The sequence below is a fragment of the Pan paniscus genome, chromosome 5, assembly GCF_029289425.2.
Source record: "Pan paniscus chromosome 5, NHGRI_mPanPan1-v2.0_pri, whole genome shotgun sequence".
Classification (NCBI taxonomy): Eukaryota; Metazoa; Chordata; class Mammalia; order Primates; family Hominidae; genus Pan; species Pan paniscus.
The window spans coordinates 136,383,470-136,406,701 of record NC_073254.2 but is presented as its reverse complement, the minus strand read 5'-3'; the positions used below and the strand labels follow the sequence as shown (position 1 = coordinate 136,406,701).

General features: G+C 38.1%; 1 protein-coding gene across 2 annotated transcripts in view; it reads right to left on the bottom strand.

Annotated features, from left to right (window-relative positions):
- Positions 1 to 23,232, bottom strand: part of DSE (dermatan sulfate epimerase) — a 157,762-nt gene that overhangs the window by 39,262 nt on the left and 95,268 nt on the right. The gene's annotated exons all lie outside the window — the stretch shown is intronic.

Sequence of the window (23,232 nt, the reverse complement as noted above, 5' to 3'; positions counted from 1 at the left end):
TGTAAACAAAGTTCACATATTTTCTTAACTACTTGATTTTTCTTCAAAGCCCCTTTTTTCAGTGGCAGATTTGTGCACTGGTTAAAAGAACGTCTTTCAAATGTAGAAACACTAAAAAAAAAAAAAAAAAAAAATCCCCAAAACCTCAGCCTAGTCAATGTCCCACATCTGGGATAAAGCAGGCAGAAAATCCCTCAGAGGAAAGTCAGGGAATTCTTAAAATTCTTAAGAGGGGAAAGGTTATAGAAAGCAGACCAGAAAAAGACAGTTTTATGTAAATAACGAACAGTGGTTTTCAATTATTAAAGGGAGAAACTGATGGTGGAAAATCAACCTCCCAAGCTGAACACAAACTGTTTTTCTAAGGAAAAACTGCCTCATCATATTTAGAAGAAGAAAAACTAATAATTTAACAGATATGGCAGATCAATCCACATTTTCAACTTGTTGTGTGTGCTTCCAAGAAAAAGGCAATGAGACATCATTTGAGGGTGCTACCTTATTCTGGAGTTTTTTATATTTCTACCTATATATGAAACTCGATGGCAGTGGTTTTGGTTTTGTAAAACATTTTACATTTATTTCAAGAGCAGAACTTCTGATGAATAAAAAATTAATATAGCCATACTAAATAAAACATATGAAATAGAAATAACTCTTGGACTCTGCCAGTATTATGTCTAGCACCCAAAGTCTCAAGGCAGCTGGCAGGCTGGATCCTTCAAGGTCAGAGACCCAGCCAAAAGAAATAGTCTTCTGTGGTTATGCCTGAGGAGGGGTGTGGTCTCTGGCAGCACACAGAAATGGCTGGGTCTGAGGTAATGCTCAGTCCCCCCAGGGGCTTATTCCTTGCTCCATTTAGAGAACAATATACCGGCCAGGCACGGTGGCTCATGCCTGTAATCCCAGGACTTTGGGAGGCAGAGGCGGGCAGGCCACTTGAGGTCAGGAGTTGAAGACCATCCTGGCCAAAATGGTGAAACCCCATCTCTACTAAAAATACAAAAATTAGCCAGGTGTGGTGGGGGGTGCCTGTATTCCCATCTACTCGGGAGGTTGAGGCAGGAATCGCTTGAACCCGGGAGGCGGAGGTTGCAGTGAGCCAAGATCCACCACTGCACTCCAGGCTGGGTGACAGAGAGAAACTCTATCTCAAAAAAAAAAAAAAAAAAAAAGAAAGAGAATAATATACCGCTAACGATTAAAAAAAAAATCCTGTATATATTAAGTCCCTAAAAGTCTAAGTCTGAATGCTCTCATCAATGCAATCAGCATTGTGGGGGTTTTAGACACTTTCTCCTTTAACTGAACCCCCATACACACACCCAACGTACATGCAGTGAAAGATCCCTCAACTACCAGCTTTTGAATGTGTGGGAGCTCAGGTGGATAGGGGAGTGGCTCCAGCTATGAGCATATGGGTAAGAAGGCATTAATACATGGAAACTAGAATTTTTCCATCTCACATTCTGTACAAACTTCCCCAAACGTGGGTAAGGTTAATTCATCATGTTCTTTGTCCTCCCCTATGCAACCACACTCCCACCCAGGCACAGAATCACTGTATATTCAGGACTGCTCCGAAGAGTCCCTCACACTGTGGGGCCTACATGCCTAACTCAGCAAAACTCACAATATGACCCCTGCCACTTCTGCCACATTGCTTCCAGTTACGTAGGATATGTCTGAATATATTTAAACCAGAAAAGCTGATCCTGAAGCATAGAACCTCATTAAGATGTTGTTTTGGGAAGGATGCCATCTCAACATGCCAACTGTTATTGAAGGTTCTCTAGCTATTACTTTGAATTCGTGCAAGGGAGTCAGAGCAGCAAGGTTGTGCATTACTGTACATTTAAAATATTAATTTCCATCAGAACACCACGTTAGCTAATGCAGAACCCATAGAGATTCTGCAGAACAATCATCTATGAAGACTAAGGAGAAAGAACCGTGGCATTCTCAATACCACAAATGGTGTACTACCTTCCCCATGCCCCACTCAGTGTGCTCAGCCCCCAGTGCTCTCCCAGCTATTAAGGCTTTTGTTGATTCACCCAAAGAGTTGATCTCTCTTGTATCTGGCACATACCTATATCACACCAGACTGTTTCGGTTGTTTACATGCAATGCCTCACAGAAGGTGAGAACCTTCTTCCTCTATGTATCATGGAGCTTAGCACTGAATCTGGCTTTTAAAAGGCAGCATGCTGGCTGTGCTGAACTAAATCCCTGGGCTTAGCTGTTGGTAGAGCAGACCTCATCAATAAAATAAGCATGGAGAAACTTTGTTCCCCCTTATTTGAAGCCAAGGAAAGTGTGGAACTTTCCAGAAAAAAAGTCCCTCTAGGAAACTAATGGGAGAAAACACGTATGAAGCCTAGAAACTTATGTAGCCTAAAAACTATCCACTAGTTTAAAAAGAAAAGAAATTAAATCTAACTAAAGTCTAAACCAAACTTGTTTTAGGCTGATAACCTAAAAGAGGAAGTAATACCCATCCATCATTTTAAATCTGTCTAGAAAATTTCACTGAAAAATCTCTATTTCCAGTCATTGAGTTTTCTCTTTGACCTTCCACTCTAGACATTGTGTGTGCTCACTGTACAAAGAGAAGAGCCAAAATTAAATGAAAAGAGTGTTTCAAGATAATTTTAGGTGGACCAAAAATGGACAGGCTTTACGTTAATTTTACGTACTTATTTTAATGTGCATTATGAAAAACTATACCACATCAAACCTGAGATTTCTACAGATATGCAAAACTCCTGTTTAAAATATATTTAAATTTAAAAGTAAAAAAAGTAAATGGATATGGCAAAAATTGTTGAAGGTGGTACCTGAATAACTATAGTTTGAGAGATGCCAAAAATGCTTACCGAAACAAAGGGCATTAAAAGCTAATGAGTTTATGGGAATGGTCAGCCCCAACCCTCCCACTTTCTTTTTTTTTTTTTTTTTTTTAGACGGAGTCTCGCTCTGTCGCCCAGGCTGGAGTGCAGTGGCCCGATCTCGGCTCACTGCAAGCTCTGCCTCCTGGGTTCACGCCATTCTCCTGCCTCAGCCTCCTGAGTAGCTGGGACTACAGGCACCCACCACCATGCCCAGCTAATATTTTGTATTTTTAGTAGAGATGGGGTTTCACCCTGTTAGCCAGGATGGTCTCGCTCTCTTGACCTCGTGATCCACCAGCCTCGGCCTCCCAAAGTGCTGGGATTACAGGCGTGAGCCACCGCGCCCAGCCAACCCTCCCACTTTCAACACTATGAAACAAACACAAACACACACACTATCTCAAAATGTGCCTTCTGTCCTGGAGAAATAAGTCTGAACTTCAAGATGTTTGTGCATGATCTCTCAAGCTATTCACCCCCTACTTCATTGTGTTTCAGAAACAGCAGAGCACTCCCAGGCCCTTTAAATCTTTAAGTTGCACTTGGCCCAGTTCAAGAGCATAGCATTTTCAACATGGCAAAATTACCAGCGACTCTCAGCAGCTGATGCTACTAATAAGTAGTTTATCTACAACTCAATTCTCAGGCTGTTTGTGAATGATTCCATTGAGCATCATGTCCCCTGAAATTCTCTTTTTCCTCTTCTAACTCTACAACTTTCATGATCCACTTTTTCTTCCCATTCATTTGTCTTATGTCACACAACTTGGATAGTAAAACATTCTTAAATCTATGAGGTAGGAGGATCAGTTGAGGTCAGGAGTTTGAGACCAGCCTGGTCAACATAGTGAGACTCCATATCCACAAAAATAAAATAAAATAATAAAAAAATTAGCCAGATGTGGTGGCATGTGCCTGTAGTTCCAGCTACTCGGGAGGCTGAGGCAGGAGGATTGCTTGAGCTCAGGAGTTCGAGGCTGCAGTGAGCTATAATTGTGCCACTGCACTCTAGCCTGGGTGACACAGTGAGACCTTGTCTTTAAAAAAAAAAAAATCACACTGTTACTGCTATAATTCAGATAGCAATTTGATCATCTCTCTGCCTGTATATATTCAGCAGTCCAAGTTTAGCATTACGTGTAGGCCAAGCCACGTGAATTATGAATTACAATTACCTTAAGCAGATCTTTATAAAGCAAAGATAGGCCCCAAATTATTTTGCTGTAATTCTGGTTCCAACAATCCACTGCAGCTATTATGATTCAGCAGTCACACAGAAAAACTTCGTTTCTGTGATCCTAAATGCTTTTCACATATTTGATCTTTTACTCTTCAATAACTTAATATAGCAAAATAGTATTATTTGTTCCACAATAAATTTCAGAGAAAGAACTAGAACTTGCACCTCCTAAATCCTAAGCCAAGATTCTTTCCTTTAACCAAACTAATTTGTGAGAATGTTCAATAACATTAAAAGTTCCATTTTTTTGCCATCCTTACACAAAGAAAGCACAGAAGAATATGCTGAGAAGAAAAAACTGAACACTAAACTAGTACATCAAGTTTCAAAAAAGATTTGGGTTTCAAATGATCTGGGACTGTTTATAGAATGAAACAAATGGTAGTACAAAAGTTCTTTCAATTCCACAGGCTTCAGAAAACAGAGAAAGTGTAAGTATGGAAGAAAGAAATCACCCTGTAGAGAGTAAAACATGCCCCAAATTAAGATGGATTAAAAAACCCTCTTATAATATGTGCCAAATTTGAGGAACACAACATAATGATTAACAGTATGGGGCATGGAGTTGGGCAGACAAGAGCATAAATCTCAGCTCTGCTGCCTCCTAGCTTTGATCAACTGACGTCCACTCTCAAAACCTCCCTTCTGTCATCCACAAAATGAAATATGCTTCATGGGGTGATTAGACATGTGTGATGCACTTAGCATAGAACATGACATGAAGAGCTCAATAATATTTATAAAAAGGAAGATGTTTCAGACCTGCAAGATTATACTAACCTATTGATAAAATATTTTATTTGAAAGAAACTAAATCTTCATACTTTACAGGTAAAAATATAAGAACTACAGATGTTAACTGACTAGGGCCAGATCATACTGCTTATTAGAGACTTAGTTGAAATTGGAACACAATGCTTCTCACTCTTCAACACATCACTCATAGTAAGCTCATCACTCACTGGAAAGGAAAGTATACGACCCTTTAAATTTTTCAAGTGTTTGTTAGAGGTTTTGCCCCAAAGAAAAGAATAATAGATTAAATGAGCTATTAACTAAATTTTCTTCCTAGGGTCAGTAATTTAATTCTTCATATACAAAAGGCGACCACTTCTTACTTTATTCTGTCAGGAGAAAGGCCTGCCGATCTAACAGCGACTGGGAAACACAGTCTCTGGCTGGAAAGCTGTTTCTTAGTAACACATTTATATTACGGAAGGAGTACATTAAAATTTAGGGGACACCTGCTGCCACTGCAAGGCGGATAGGTTAACCTCAGTCCAGGATCTGGTCCTGGCTCCATCACTGCCATCAGTATCTCAGCTGATCATCCTGGAGATGAGATGCTACTTAATGTTAGGCTTCCCTACCTCTCACATATGAAAAACCAGAATGTCAGCATATTCGTTTACCGTCAAGCAGATTGGGAAATATTTTCTGACTTCACAGGAAACCAACACAGGAAGTGAATTATTAGATAATTGTCTGGTGAACAAGTAAAGAATCAGAACAAAGGCAATGGGAAAGGCCCTGAACTTGGGGCAACTTGACCAGTTAAGATCGCTACCATAACTTCATTTGAAGGAGGCTGCTGAAATTGCCAGCAGCTGTCACAGATGTCCTTGGGGGTATCATTAAAGACAAAATTTTAAAAACTGAGTTGTAATCATATTTAGAAAACAAGAGTGAAATATACATCCCCTATAGCTCCTGCCACCACACCCGCCAAGCTCAGCCTAAGAGCAGCTGCTCCAGTTTGCTCAACTTAATGGATGGGCCCCATAGTTAGTTACATGATTAGGAATAATCCCCCACACTAGAACCAGTGTGCCCATATCCATGGCAAGATTGAACAGGCAGACCCGACAAATGAATGTTCCTGACGTTGCACCCTCTCCCGTGGAAAACAGACAGATGTTGCCGAGGTTAGGCACTGTGACTCGCTTGCTCATGCTTCCATTTAAGTCCAAGTTCCCTCCTCCTTCAGGCCTCCAGTGAAGTTTTAGGAAAACCCTGATTGCCTGAGAGCATTAGGATATACTAGACAGGGCTGCATTGCCTTCTCTGATCCATTTTAGCATTTAACTCTCAGAGAAACCTTCCAAGTGCCTTGGGGAACACCTTGCTGTGGTCTCACGTACTATTTCACTGTTGCTACATATTTTAACTATAGTAATAAAATGCATATATTTTAAAAGGTCTCCTCACCATTCTATTTCAGTTTTATTAAATGCATAATTAAAATAATTTTTTGAAGAATGTTTCCTCAATACCAAAGTAAAACCTTACATGTCCTTGGTAAATTTTTGTAGTGAAATAAATCTAACCTTATTCTTAAATATGTCAAATCCTAAGAAAACCTATGGCTTTGGTACTGCAGAATCATTCCCTAAAATTATACTCCCTGATGTGTAAAGCCTGTGGACTCAGACAAAAAGGAAAATCTTAAAACTGAGAGCTCCTTTTTTTTTTTTTTTTTTTTTGAGACGGAGTCTCTCTCTGTTGCCCAGGCTGGAGTGCAGTGGAGCAATCTCAGCTCACTGCAAGCTCCACCTCCTAGGTTCATGCCATTCTCCTGCCTCAGCCTCCCAAGCAGCTGGGACTACAGGCACCCGCCACCACGCCCAGCTAATTTTTTGTATTTTTAGTAGAGACGGGGTTTCACCATGTTAGCCAGTATGGTCTCGATCTCCTGACCTCGTGATCCGCCCGCCTCAGCCTCCCTAAGTGCTGGGATTACAGGCGTGAGCCACCGCGCCTGGCCAAAACCGAGAGCTCTTAATCAAAATCAAGAATACTTTTGCTCCCTAAAAGGTAATTTCCAAACAAAAATCCACAATATGAAATGATAGTATATGGAACCTCCAAGAATTTGCACACGCTGCTGAAGGAGTAATTAGAAACCTGAGGCCACACAGCAAAACCACACCACGTATAATAACGGTGTTCACCACCTTAAAATACAACATTAAAAAAAAACTTTAGGTCAGGCTTTTATTAACTGCAGCTCTGTACAGTCAAAGAACATTTCTATCATTGTCCCCTGAAAGGTTTTCATGAATATAGTACATTTTTTCATTATATAATGTGAAGCCCACTTTCTTTGTTATACCAGTGATGATAATTGTATAACTTCCTTATATTAGAATAATTCATGTAAAATATGTTTAAAGTGCTCACAAACATTTTCTGATGTCAAGTCTGAAGGCTTCCTCCCCCATCCACCAGAGACCACCTGAGTGAGAAATGTAGTGGCTATCTAACTAAATTCATAATTTAGTGGTAGAGGTTAGCCTGGTGCATGTTACTACTAAACTACAAACCATTAGTATCCAGCTTTTCAGAGATTGGTTATCATTTCATATGTAGAAAAAAAGTAAAATCTGTATTATTTTCATGGAGGCAAAGGGAAACGAGGGTAGAGATACGAGTGTACAAAAGTCACTTATGAGAGTACTGGGGCATCTAATTTTGCTTACAGAAGGCCAAAAGAGAAAATGAAATGGTTACACTTTCTAAGATAAGCTATAAAAAAATTCTAGCTTATCTAGCAGTCTAACAATTGAAGATCTTCTGATTAGTATTTATTACAATTTTAGTTGATTTTCTTAATGATGGTTTTAGAACACACTATTCTAAATTATTTTCAGAATTTTTTATTTTAATATTATTTTCAGAAGTTAATATTGAGCATAATTAAGTGTATTTTTTATGCTGAATCACTTAAAAAGTAGTAATTTTTGCCTGTTATGCTTTGCAGTGCATTGTGATCCAGTATTGGAATATCAATTCCTTACCCAAGTTGGGGATAAGAATTTCTTATAAATACCAATAAATTCTACTATGTATTGAAAAAGTATTAAACCCAGGAATTATGGGCCAGGCACAGTGGCTCATGCCTGTTATCCCAGCAGTTGGGAGGCTGAGGCAGTTGCAGCACTTGAGCCCAGGAGTTGGAGACCAGACTGGGCAACATGGTGAAACCCTGTCTCTACAAAAAAATACAAAAATTATTTGGGTGTTGTGGCATGTACCTGGGGTCCCAGCTACTTGGGAGGCTGAGGTGGGAGGATCGCTTGAAGCTGGGTGGCAGAAGTTGCAGTGAGCCAAGATCGCCCCACTGCACTCCAGTCTGGGTGACAGTCTCAAAAAAAAAAAATAATAAAATAAAATAAAATCCCGGAACTATGTTAGGCATTGAAAATACAAAGTGGGCAAGAAAATCTATACCTTCCCTAAATAACTATAAACAAAAATATAAGAAAATGATGTCTCTGAGGTTTTTTTTTTTTAAAAAAAAACTGTAGTACTGTATTACTCTGCCTGAAAATAAAGATGAATAGTCAGTCTCCCTTAGTCCAAAGCAATTTATTTAACCTATTGAACTTGGCCACTAAAGAAAATTTGCAATATATTTTTAAAAACTTTCTCTAAAGAGTAAAAGATTTTCTGTAATGGTCTGAAGGACAAGCTATGGCTCTCTCAGCAATAGCTTTAACCATGAAAACACTTTTGTGGCATTACTGACTAAAAAATAAAGTATAGAAAAGAGAATGAATAAAAATAATGAAGCCAACAGCTAAATCTCAACCCTATACAGTTTCAAATAACAGTTAAACTAAACCACAAAATGCTCCTGAAAACCAAAGTAAAATTTTTCTTCCTGCAATACATTCCTGAAGGCAGACTGGTGAGATGGTTAAGAGGGCTGGCATGGGGTCACAGTTGTTTGTCACTGTATGACTTTGGACAAGCTATCTAAACCTATTTCTTCATTTAAAATAAAATGCTATTTGTCTCACTGACTGGTTGGGAGATTAAATGAGGTAGCACCTTTAAAGCCCTCACTTCATAGTAAGTGTTTAAAAAAAAAAAAAAGCTAGTTATCATTCACCTCAAAACACTATCAGTGTTTGAGGGTGCAAGCTGGAGCCACACTTCCTGGGTTTGAATCCTAGCATCATCACATCCTTACCTACGTTCCTGTTTCCTCCTCTGTAAAATGGATAAAATAATAGTACCTCCCTCATAGGGTTTCTGTGAAGCTTAAATTAGCTGATATACTTAAAGCATTAAAATGGTGCCTAGGATTTAGAAAGTGCTCAATAAATACTAGCAGCCATCATCATCTTCTCAATGAGAACATCGAGGTCAGTCCAACTGAGGGGAAGTGCACCATGACCCCAGGAGGAAACGCTCACAAAACTATCACTCAGAGAATGCTATTTTTAAAATATGTACAATGCATTGTTTATTCTCAACCTTGCAGTCTTTTCAGGAGACTAAAAATATCAAATATTTTGAGAAATATAGAATATTTGATGCCAAAAGTTTTCTTCTTCTTCCTGCTCAACTGCACATTTATAACTTTCAGCTAAATATTCCAAGTAACCAAACAGATCTGAGGAAAAAAGCAATTACCAATCTACTTCTTCATCAACCAAGGTCTATATACAGATAAAGCTAACTGATTCACCATACTAATAAAAACATGCTTACACAGTCACAAAAAATCCTAAATGCAGAAATATAAGCCCTGATGAAATGCAACAGATGAAAAAAATTACTTATAAACTTAAATATAATTTTTTAAAATTTTGATGTTTAATCAAAATACATTTTCCACTTTCCACAAATGCCAATGTATATTATCTTTCAACTGGCAATGTAACTCCTTGAATCTGTAAATTAAATATCTTTAATTCTGTATCACCAATTCTCCCCCTTTGATGTTTACATATGTGACTTCTTTTCTTACCAGTTGTGATAGTTTTGTGTCAACTTGACAGAATCACAGGGTACACAAGTATTTGGTCAAACATCATTTCTGGATGTGTCTATGAGGGTGTTTCCAGAAGAGACTAAACTGAGTAAAGCAGACTGTCCTCCCAATGTGGGTGGGCCCAAACAGAACAAAAAGAGAGGGAAGATTTTCTCTCGGCCTAACTGCTTGGGCTGGAACATTGGTCTCCTCCTGTCCTTCGCCTGGGATTTACACCAACAGTGGTCCTAGTTCTCAGGCCTTTATATTCAGGCTGGACCTATTCCACCTGTTTTCCTGGGTCTCCAGAGTGCAAATGGCAGATTGTGGGACCTCTCAGCCTCCAAATTGCAAAAGCCCATTCCCATAATGGCCAATTCCCATAATCTAGCCAATTCTAGATATAGATAGATAAACAGATGTAGGTGTAGACATGGATCTACTGGTTCTGTTTCTCTGGAGAACCCTAATATACTAATTAAAGCTGCTCAGGCCAAGCCCTTTTTCAAATTCCCATTAGAAAAACCCAGTATCCCTTTCCTAGTACTCACGCTCCAGAATCTCACCACCTAGGATAATACATCACACTCTTCCTCTTCCCTGACACTTTGGGAAATTAGTTTCTGGGATACCATATTCTCCTGCTTCTCTTAATACCTCTGTGGAAAATCCTTCTTATGCTTTTTTCCCAGAAAATTTTTACTGCTTTTACTGTGCAAAGAATGTGTATTTCACTATCATATTTAATCCCCAAAATTATTTTATGGGTAATTTTGTTGGAAATAGATGAGGAAAGTGAGATTTAGAATGGTGAAATAACCTACCCAGCGTTGTTCAGTGAGTGGTCAGGTTTATTTTTGACTTCAGGTGTGTCTGAGTCACAGTCAAGATTTTAGCCATTATGCCTCACTTCCTTTCTCCCTGCGAGCTGCCTGCAGTGTCTCAATCCTGGGACTTCCCACAAGAATATGGCTGCATGGCTGCACGTGGTCATTTGCTCGCTCCCACCTCCTTCCTCATAACCTGCCGTCTAAGGTGCTCATTTATACATCTAAAACTAAATTCTTCCAATCAGAACTTTCTTAACTTCTTCACTACATTTTCTCAAACCAATTATTTGGAAATCATCTTCATTTCTTCCCTATCCTTTTTCTTTCATTCCAATTTTCTCACCAAAGTCATGCTTTTTTTTCCTAAGTACTGTTTCATTACTCTGCAGTTTTTCAACAGATTCCCGAGACTATTCCAGAATTCAACATCAACCTCCAGGGTAACTTTCCTCCTTCTGACCTTTTTCCTGAACCCAATAAATATCACATATACTTGTGGGTTAGTTTCTCTGTTCCTCTAGCCCTTTGTCTGCAAACTCCTATGGGTGAGTCATGACACTGATTACAGATTTTCAGGGGAAGTGCCCCACAAAAAAAGTACTACTAACCTCACTTATGCAATCTAATCTGGTTCACTCATTTATGAATTTAGCTAAACCGTTCTTGACATTATGTGTATTTTTGGTATGTCCTTATATCATATCTTCTAGGATAAGATACTATAAGTTTACTCTCTAATAGTAATAATGCCTCTAAGAAGCACTAATACAATGTTCAAGGATCTACTATGTTAAATGGGAAAGGGTTATGTTAGCAGACCTGAGTTGCTCAAACCATACACATTCCCAAGAGAAGTCTTCAGGACTGGCCCTTTACCAGCTCATGAGAGACGAGCCCTTGGAATATTCTGCCTGATAAAGAGGTTTTTATACACTCGAGGCCTTGGGTTACATGGCAGTAACAGTTTAGTTAACTAGGTGATTCATGATAAACTCCTATCTTTGCTCTGGAGAGGCTGGAGTCTGAGTAGCTGAAGTCAGTCACATCTAACTACAGTAAAAGCCCAGGACACCAAGGCTCAGGTGAGCCTCCCTGGCTAGCAACGCTTTACATGTGTTGGCACACATTGTTGTTTTGAGTACAACTTCAGTAGGAGTGGACACCTAGAAGCTTATGCCTGTTTTCTCCTGGGCTTTGCCCCATGTGCCTTTGCCCTTTGCTAAGTTTAATCTGTATCCTTTGGCTGTGTTAAATAAAGCATAACTAGATGATAACAAATGTTGTAAGTCCTTCTAGTGAATTGCCAAGGCTGATGGTGGTCTTGGGGACTGCTTCCCCATCCATATGCCCTTTATCTTCTTTTTAGTTAAATCATCTAAGTTCCTGTTAGAATTATGAGTAGCTTGCCATAATACTTTGTCCCATTATAAAAGAAAATGTGATACTTTCACCACATCTTTCTCTTTAGTCAACTTTTGCTATTTTTCTCTGACTTACACCCAGAAAAATGACTAAGAATGTTGCTGTTGAAGCAAAGGACAAAGCAGAATACACTGGACTGACACATTTTTAAAAAGGCTTTGGGAATATTCCAAAAATGAAATATACAGATGGTAAGCAAAGGGCTAAAAGGAAGTTCATTGGAAAGTAATTTATGGGCATTAAACCTGTAACTGCAGTACATCTGATTGAAATAAAAATTGTATATATTGGATGAGTATATATGGAGTGGTGCTTTTATTACTACACATGAAGTTCTTTTACATTCTTTACTTATATACAAGCATTCCTCATTTTTCCAGACTTCAAGTACTCATCAGTGATAAAATTTACTTTTTTTTTTTTTTGCTGTCTTTAACATTTCCAAACATTTTTATATGTACTTATTTTGATTCTCACTTTTGTCTCACAGATGAAAACCTTTGAGTTCTTTGGCATTAAAATCCCAGCATACTTTTCAAATGTCCTCCTGTGAATCATAATCAACTCAGAATACCACAGACTTGGTTTGTAAAACAATGATACATAGATGTAGTTAACCCAAAGACGTAGGCACTGCCTTCTTAGACTTCCCCATCTCAGTTACTGGCAACTAATCCTGCCAGTAATTGGACTCAACCCCACCCCCTCCTTTTCTCCCTTCCCTATTTCACTCTCCATATCCAAATTATCAGCATATTCTGTTGGCTCTACTCCAAATCCGTCCAGAATCCAGCCACTTTTACCACCACCATACAGCCATACCATGTCTTGCCTGCGACAGCCTCCAAATTTGTCTACCTGCCTTCACTCTTACCTCCCTAAGATCATTCTCCACATAGGAGCCAGAGTGATCCTGTTCAATCCTAATTCAGAGTATGTCACCACTCTATTTAAAACACTCTAATGGCTTCCCACCTCATTCAGATAAGCATCAAACTCCTAAGCATTGCTCTCAAGGGGCTAAGCAGCCTGGCCATACTGCCTCTCTGCCTTCATGTCCGACTGTCCAGTCTCTCTCTGCTCCAGCCATGTTGGCCTCTTTATTATTCCTGTACACATGAGGTGAGCTCCCTCCTCAGCGCCTGCATATTTGTTCCCTCTGCCTCAAATGCTTACCCTAGGATATCCATGTGGCTTGCTCCCTCATCCCCTTTAAGCTTTTGCTCAAATGTCACTCTCTCAGTGAGGTCTGCAATGACTACCTTATTTAAATGACATCATTACCAAGTCCAACCATCACCACTCTCTAATTGCCTCCTGGGTTTTATTTGTCTTCATGGCACTTATGACCTTCTAATCTACTATATAATTTACTTATTTATTTTGTGTGCTTGGCTCTCCCATCTAGAATGTAAGCTTCAGGAGGGCACTTTGCTTTCTGCTATATCTCCAGCACATAAAAGTGTACCTAGCACTTAGTAAACACTTAAAAAATATATATTAGTTGGATAAATTTAACTGTGTCAAGAGGTAAACTTTTAAATCCTCAGAGATAACTAAACATATAGTTATACAGCTACATAAATATAATTACATTAAAAGAAACAATAAAAATTTGTGTAGGAAGACAAATCATATGGAGATAAAATGTACTACAATGTTTGAACTCTGAAGGTTACTCTGAGTGATTATCACAGAGTTTACTGAGAGCCGTGATCACGGCCAGTGCCTTCCCAGCCTCCCCCAAGGCACAAAGCTCCCACTAAGTCCACCTCAGGCTGCTAGGTCTAGGTGACTTGCTTTACCCCCAACTTTCGCCATCCCATTATTAGCATGCCTAACTAACATGCCTCTAATCGCAGACCACTGCCTGAATGTCTCTCATTATTTCCTGACATTCCAAGGATAGATTTCATGAGTCCTCTATGGGTCTTTTTCTAAATGCCACCTCAAAATTTTCGGCCCATCTTGCATGGGATTAGGCACCTCACACTCTCCCTAGTCTATCCATGTCCAGACCAGCCAAGCCTTCCTTTCTGCTGAATGACTGTTTCTGTGCTGACTTTTATTTAGGTTGCTCTGTTTTGAAATTTAAAGTGATTCCCTCATGTCCCCATGTCTAATCACATGCCCAAGGATTGTAATTATTATTTAATGATTTGGTATACGGACTTGATTAGTGTTACTATTTGTAAATTTAAACAATCTTTCTGTACTATTAACTTTTATCTAGAGAATTCAAAAGAATACTCTGTAATTATTATTTCTTCTACATCTATACAATTGCTAGTATTTTCTGCTAAAAAAACTTAATATGGGGTATATTTAAGTCTATGAAATGTTACCAGTCAGGAAATAATTTTTGAGGAAAAGTAAAGCTCTAGTAGACTGCTGGAGACTACATATATTATGTAGAACAAGAGAATAATTTCTGAATTGCTGGCCATGGATACACAGGACAAATAACATGCTCCTGCAGAAATATTCCAACTCAGTTCCACATCTGTAAATTGGGGATAGAAATATCTATCTCCCAGGACTGTAAGGAAGATGAATGATAATATGAGCAAGGTGCCCAGAGCAATGACTGGCATATGAAAGGTGCTTAATAGGTATGATTATTTAAAAAAATTAAAAACTCCGAGGGCCTGAAATATGGCCAGATATTTAATGCCCATGTCTGTGTGCATGCACAAGTTCATGAATGTTTAATGCGGAGTCTATGTCCTTATCTAGGTGAATAAGTTGTCCTTATTTCATTCTGTCTTAGCAAACTGCTCTCATAGTGTTAGCCCCATTCTTGGCATCTCCCAATCTAGGCATATACTTCTCTCTCGCTTGTATACTTCTCCACCCAAACTTTCATACCCACCCTACCCATTTTTACCCCATGTCTATTCACAGCCAGATTCCCCCTAGCTACTTCTCTTTTGATCAAACCTAATGGAATTCCTCTTTGTCTATGCTGGAAAAAAAACTCCCTTTTGTACTAAACTTATTTTTCAAACTCTCTTCTTATGTCTAGCCCTAAATGAATGCAGAAACTAGATGATCACCTGTCAGGTGATTCAGAATTTAAATAAGGTGGGGTTGGGGAACACTTAAGATCCTTCCAAATTACAGATTTTATGAAACAACTGAGTCTTTCAATAACAACTTGTCTCCAGTTGTGCTCTCCCATGCAGGCCAAATCTCACATCCTACCAATTCACAAGCAACATGGAGGCAGCCTCTTCAATTCCTGAGACAGCCTAGTTCTCTAAATGACTCTAGGTGTGACTCTCCTGGCACTTTTATCATTTGAAATCACCATTTGTCCATATACTCTTTTAAACCTTCACTGGTAATTTCTATCACTCTAGGGATATTTCTAACTTTCTCAGTGACTTAAGGAAACTTGATCCTATTTGTTCACTTACCTCAATTCCCACCATAAGCCTGGGGGTAGGGCGGGGAAAAATTTCTCTCTTGCCACACAGCTGCATACCTACTCACTTATCATCTCCAACTGACTCCTCAGTAAAATCCTTACCATTGACACTTCAAGAGTTTTTGCCCCTTTCCACAAGCATTCATTTCTTCCTTTGTCACCTATACATTTGGACAGTGACATATCATCCAAATTTAGAGAAGACAGAAACTATGTGGTATAAGTATAATGTCTCATTTATCTTAATATCCTTATCTCTAATCCTAGACAGAAATAAGTCACAGGGAATGTCATGCTGGAAAGAAGGAAGAAAACAAAGTATCTTTTCAGGAAACAGGGGGCACAGCAAAATCCCAAAGCCCTTTATGGCAATGTCCATTAATGTGGCTACGTAGGGGAATGGTGTAGGCCCAGGCAGAAAGGAGACAGAAGAGACAACAAGCTCATTAACTGATTATCATATAAACCTATAGATTCCTCCTCTTTTCTACAATCCTTTTGGCATATCATGGCCATGTTATGGTAGGCTCGAAATATCTGACTTACAGTCGGTTAAAGGTTAAATTTTGTTCCACAAAAATTCATATGTTGAAGTCCTAACCCCCAAACCTCTAAATGGGACCTTATTTGGAAAGAGGGTCATGCAGATTTAATTAGTTGAGATGAGGTCATATTGGAATAGGGCAGACCCCTACTCCAATACGACCAGTGTCTTTATAAAGAGTGGAAATTTGGAGACACACACACACACACATACACACACACACAGAATGCCATGTGAAGATGAAAATAGAGATTGGAGTGAAGCATCTACAAGATGAGCATGCCAAAGATTGGTAGAAGCCACCAGAAACTTGGTAAAAGGCTTGGTACAGGTTCTCCTTCATAGCCTCAAAAGGAAACAGTCTGCTGACAGATTTTTAGATTTTAGACTTCTAGCCTCCACCACTGTAAGACAATAAACTCCTATTGTTTAAGCCACCTTGTCTGCAGTACTTTGTTACAGCAGATAACTAATAGAGTCCTAGCTCTAGAATTTTCTCATTTCTAAAGTAAGCATTCTAATTCTTACAGTATCTACACCAATGAACAATAAAGTGCCTTTATTGTGCTTGCCAAGTGCCAATAACTATGCTACATATTTCACGTAGATTGACTTATTTAATCCTTACCACAGCCCCATAATGCAGTTACTTGTATAATTTGTATCTTCACCTTTTGAGGTGATAGAACCTGAGGCACAGAACAATTAAGCTACCCAAGGTCCCATAGAATGTGAAGAAGCCAAGACATAAATGCAGGCAGTCTGATCAAATTACCCAGGAAATAACTATCTTTACAAATCATAAAGTCACCATTTTCATATCATTTCCCTACTCAAGAGCCTGTATTTCCCTCAGCAAAATGAGCAACAGTCTTGTCCAAGAGCTTTCATAATCTAGCTCTGGCCTATCTTCTCAATCTCATCCCTCATTTCCTCTCTACATAAACTCCCCCTTCAGACTTACCTGCCCATCATTGCTTGAGCATGACTCACATTTCATTCCTTTATTCCCTATGTTACTCTCTCTTATCTGCTCCACATCCAACGTGGTACTTTCCTCATTCAAAGAACACAACACTCTTTAATGAAGCCTTCTTGGCAACTCCATCCATAAGCAATCTCCCCTGGGAACCCATGTATGCATTGCTCAATATTCTTTGAGAATTCAGGGACGGTGCCAGCCATGAAGGTGCTTATATCATCTTATAAAATGATAGAATAAATATTTATACAAACACTAAAATAAAATGAAGTTTGCATAAGAGTGACAAAGTACAACTGAAATTTACAGAAGAGCTGACACTTCTGGCTAAGGTGAAGAAGGATGCACTGAGGAGGTAGTATCTGAATTGGGCATTAAAAAAGGGTCGGTAAGAATGTGTACAGATTTCACTGTCTCTGCTACACACTTAGTACTAACTATGTGCATACTGAGTTATGTGAATATACATGTTATCTTCCTGTCTCACATTTATTATTTCAGTCCTCTCTGGATCCAAAAGGGATTTGATCACCAACTCAGGTATAAACTGCTGGGAGGCAGGGTCTGAGACTTCTTTGTCTTTCTTGTAGTGTCAAACACCCTTGTGGAAAATAATAAAGAATATACAAAGAAAGGAAGGAGAAAAAGAGAATGTCATCAATGGAGATAAGTGAATTCCCATGACTTTTCCCTGAAGTTCTCCTTGACCTGGCAGCTGCTCCATATCTGCTTGCTCCTCTTCTTGTGCCTTTGCTCTGCTGGCTGATCTGCTTGTAGTGCTTTCTCCTTTCCTCTTTTTTGTATAAAATCCTCTGAGACCCAATTCATTCCCCCTCTTCTGCCCTTGGAACCTCTTCCTTCCTGCAATCCTACTGCATTTATGTCCATTCGGCACCTAATTGTTCTCACAAAGTTTCCTATTCAGTTATTCTTCTCCAACCAGATTTTATAGCTCCTCAAGGCTGGAAACTATGTTATATTTATTTTGCATGCCTTCCCCTCTTCCCTCCACCTAGACATCCCCTCAAACACAGAAGTACCTGGCAAATACTTACTCAATGACTAAATCCTTTCAGTATGTCTATCACTAAAGTAAAATATCCTTTCATCTGACTCTCCAAGTTCAAAAGTACATTGGGAAAAGTTATATATTAAAACATTCATTCCCAAGTAACACAGATTTATCTTTTCTAAAACTTGCAATCACTGAACCAAACATCAGTAGCTTCACCAACAAGAAAAAAAGGTGTAAGCACATAAAGAAGGATCTGTAATATAACCACCCTAGGATCTGTAATATAACCACCCTAACACCACTAACTCCACTTCCTTATGTGCAGGGTTTATGATTTTATGGCAATTTGTAGTCTAAATACTGCCATACATAACCTTTCTTAAGAAAGAGATATTGGAAGTGGTCCAACAATCTGAAATTTGCAAGATGAAATTTAACAAGTTGAGATGAAATTCAACTTTTAAAGTTACCACAGCAGACATTCAAATGACATTTCTTAATTTAAATTTTACACAGAATAATTCTATGCAAGCCACATGAAGTCTAAAAATTTTAATGGTGAATATCTTGGGACTGTAACAAAGCATATAGATAATGGGATGAATCCACCCTGAACAATACTTGTTTCCTTAGAAAAAAAGGTGGATCTTAAATTTTCACAAAATAGTTTAAGAAGGAATAAACTGAACTTGCATAACAGCAACAGATCAATTCCTATTTTGCTCCCTATTTCTCTTGGGTTCTCATTAAAACCAAAAGCTCTAACTTACGGAAGAATTAAAGTAAAGATAGAGGAGGAAGAGAACTAGGAGTAATCTGGAAACTAAAGGGGCCAGCAAAAGACATTCTTACCTAAGATAACTTTGGAGGTTTTCAATGTTCCCAAGAATCAGTTTCTTTTGAGAAAGGTAATTTTGAAAAGTATTTTGAAATTGCTTTAAAACTATAGTCTATAAGACTAACCTGAAACAGAACTCGAAATGCCTAAGACATTAACTTTGCTGAGCTCCATTTCTTGGCATCCTTCAAGCCCACTGACCCATTATCAGCTCAGAGTGCATTTTCCAACACCTTATGCTGCATCAAAATGATCTTGCTTTTAAGATACTTCTATCTCAATTTCAATAAGCCTAATCTTGATATTGAGAAAAAAACCGAACCACAGGCCTAAAACCATGGGATCAATTCTGCTGGAGATTGCATCTTCTTAACAAAATAACATAAAGTTAGCATTCTATTTATAAAAACACCATTATTGTTTTTAACCATAAACACTGCAATAAGAAGCATGGTATGACAGAAGTTTCCAGGTTCTTTCCGACATGGGCAACACCCATATTTTAATCACATGACTGATGAATGCCCCCTACATTCATGCAACCACTGAGATCCTTTCCCTCTCACTACCAGTCTGGTTCTACCATAGAAAATGATGTAGAGAATGGTAAAAGACAAGACTTAAAAAAAACAAGGTTATCTAGAATAAAAAAGAAATGTGGGTGGGGACTTAAGGTACAGTAAGGTGGTGATGGATGTGTTAATTAATTTGATTGTGACAATCACTACATGATGCATATGAATATCAAATAATTAGGTTGTATACCTGGAATATAGGTAATATTTATTGTTAATTAAATGTTTCTTCAAAATTTTTAAAAATAAAAAAGAGAAATATGGAGGAAAAATGACCTGTTTGGGAGAAAACAGATGAAGCAGGGGATGGAGGAGTTTTGCAATGTTTACCTCAATGAAAGATTGATCTTATATATGATCAATATTTAACCAGTCAATAAATACTTTGTTCTTATAAAAATACCAAGTAGAAAATGTAAAGGCATCTTTTATGTAAAACATTAAAATATTTTCTTCTATATTCACATATTTAAATCATTTCTAATTTCTAAGATTTTCAACTTCAAATAAGCAGAAGTCATAAATTAGAGCCCCAGAGGATAAATTTAACATCCCTTCAAGGCAACCCCATTTAAACCTTTCTAAACAGAAAATAATTCAAAGGCCTTTTTCAGAAATCCATCCTAAAGGATAAAAGCATTCAGAAAAACTTCCCTGTATTTACCATAAATCCTTCTTGATGCTTGCTTTAAGTTAATTTCCCCCTTCTTTTCTTCAGGGAAGATGGAAAACAGCTGTTCAACGTTCCCTTTCAGGCTACTTTTTTCCTTCCTGACAGGTCCCTACCCTCCTTGGGAGAAATGTAAACACTGCAGGTGATTCCAAAATCCAGTTGGCCCAAGTCTGATTACCCATGGGGTTGGTGAGCCTGCCCCCATTCATACCACCTGGAATGATATCATCAAACTGCAAAGGTCCCAGGAAAAGATTTTTCCCCAGAATTTGTGAAATTCTAGAAATTCATTGGATATAGTCTGTCCTCACACATATTAAAATGACAAAAATAGCACAGCTTCAAGAATAAAAGTTTAGTCAGAACTGTCTAGAAGGTAAACAAGGTTGTATTACAGCCGGGTACCTTGGTCTTCACTACTGCTCTACACCGTGTTGGATATTGAGTGCACCTTGGCGTAAAGTATTTTTAAATGACTTACTGATTTTTATCATGAAATTCCTGAGTATTTGTCACTGAGGCAATTTTCTCAGTGACAGAAACCGTCATTTCTCATTTCTAAAACTGAAAAATTCTAGAAATCCCTTTCAGTACCCCAGTCTAAAGGACTACTCTATAAACAAGTGTCCATTTCTAGTCAGTTATTTCTTTAAATGAGCAATGTATACGGATTCACGACATCATCTGCAGTTTACTGCATTTTACAAAAAAAAACTTAACACAACACTAATGTTGCTACCTACTTCAGGAACTGCTAACAAACATCATTTTTCTTGCAACAGCCATTTGACAGCAACAATAAGGCTGATATATTGCCTTCGTACTTCATCAATAAAAACATTACAGACCCACAAGCTTGGTGAGCCTATTTCCTTTACAAATTCCTTTTTAAGAGTTAGGAAATGCTGATTCAACTTTGTTGCGGTATAATGTTTGTATGCATTAAATGCCTATTATTTAATAGCTAAGTTTGTTATTGTTATACATGATAAAAAATGCAAAAGCCCTGACTTAAGCAACAAACACAACTTTAAAACTCTACGAATATTTCAAATGGACAGATTTAAAGGACAGCTTCTTAAACTGACTGTATACCTATTCAATTTCTACTAAAAGAGCATGAATGCTAATTTATACACACACTGGGGATTTCTATATGATTATTCTGCTATCGTTCGCACTGAGAGGAGAGAAACTATTAAGTCTAGAAATAAAAGTCAAAAGGTGGGGGTTGGCATGCAGACACATACATTCAGTTGCAAACTCTTTCTGACTCTGTCTTGGACAAAGCAGATGAACATAAATAATCTACAATGGATATGTCACATATATGTAATTGAAAGCCAACTGCCTATATGTCTTTTGTTATATTTTCTCTAACAAGACTACACTTACCTAATAGGTATAACTATTCCCAAATATAAAATGCCAAAGCAAATTATGCTTATTTGTCAGTATTGTTCATAGCTTCTACATATTACTGAAAGGCAAATTCTGTTCTTTCAGGACTTATTTACTAACATTTAATGATAACACTACCAAAATCATGTTTACGAAATATTCCAAGGGAGCTGAAGCAAACAGAAGGAAATCCAGTGGTAATCAGTACACATTAAATTTCATATGTTATTCTGAATTAAAGACTGAACAAACTACTCCATTCAAGAAATAAACAGATTGCCTCAATAATCTTTTCTTCTCTTTCCAAATTAAAATCATTCCCTTCTTCTTTGTGATCTCTAACAGGCTCTCTGAACACTTTTCCTCCAGCAGGTTTATACTCTTCTAGGCATCTGAAAGAGGATCTGGAATCCACACCCTCAACAGGCTGGAACTTGCCTACACATGGCAGAAGTAAGGAACACAATCAGTAAAGGTAAAAATCCTGAAGCCAGCTAATGAGAACTGAGCAATCGGCCCAGGGCTTTGCAGGAATTAGAAGTGGCCCCACAATGGAATCCTCAGAAGGCATGAGAAGAGATAGAGAGAAGTGGAAGAGGAGGGGGCTGCGGAAAGGGGGTCTGTAAATAGCCAGTTACATTAGTCTAGGAAGCACATAAGCATTTTAGGGAGCTGACGGTTCATGGGGAGTAGTGAGTAGTAAAAGGGATAATAAAGTAGACAACAGGAAAATAAAATGTTAGAGTCTTTAATAATATGAATTTGGAGTCACAAGGGATAAAAGTAGGATTAAATGTGTAATTTAAGTTAATCTTCTATTTAAGGTATACCACTAATGACTTGAAAATGAAAGACAAGTCTTTTACCTTTAGTATTTCCATTTCCATACCCCTAAAATGAGGGTAAGACACTAGCTCTATATCACTGTCCATTTCTACTACACTAAAATATTAAAATATTTGAATTCTTTGAAAAAAAAGTTAAAAGTACTGGGCAATTTCAAAATGCAAGTATTTATGTAGATGTATGTTCAGGGATTTTCCTTTACAGCAATTCTCTAAATGCATATGAATTTATAAGTGAGAGTTTATTAATAGTAATGGTCCCTCTATCCTATGCACAATACCTTGTATTTCTCTTTCTAGTTTGATTCTTTTCTGCAAGACTTCAGCATCAACTAATCAAGCCACTCTTCTATACATAACTAGAAGTTGTGAAACACTAAAGTGAGATGATAGAAATTTGGGATACATTTATTTACCATACACATAAAAAAGACTTTGAGGCAGGATCTTGCTCTGTCGCCCAGGCTGGAGTGCAGTGGTGTGACCATAGCTCACTGCAGCCTCGAACTCCTGGGCTCAAGTGATCCTCCCATCTCAGCCTCCCAAGTAGCTAGGAAGAAAGATTTTTCTTTAAAGAAAAATTATTTCAATTAAACATACTATCCAATTAATGAACAGTTTAATTTTTAAAAGCATATTTCCTATTAGAATGGGGCATTAGAGTTGAGAAGACTTTGTGAAACATACATTCTTCATTATTGTTATCATCAAATGGTACATCGATCAGTACACCTCAAGAGTTTGGGATTTTAATCTCTACTTCCCATTCTAATTCACCATAT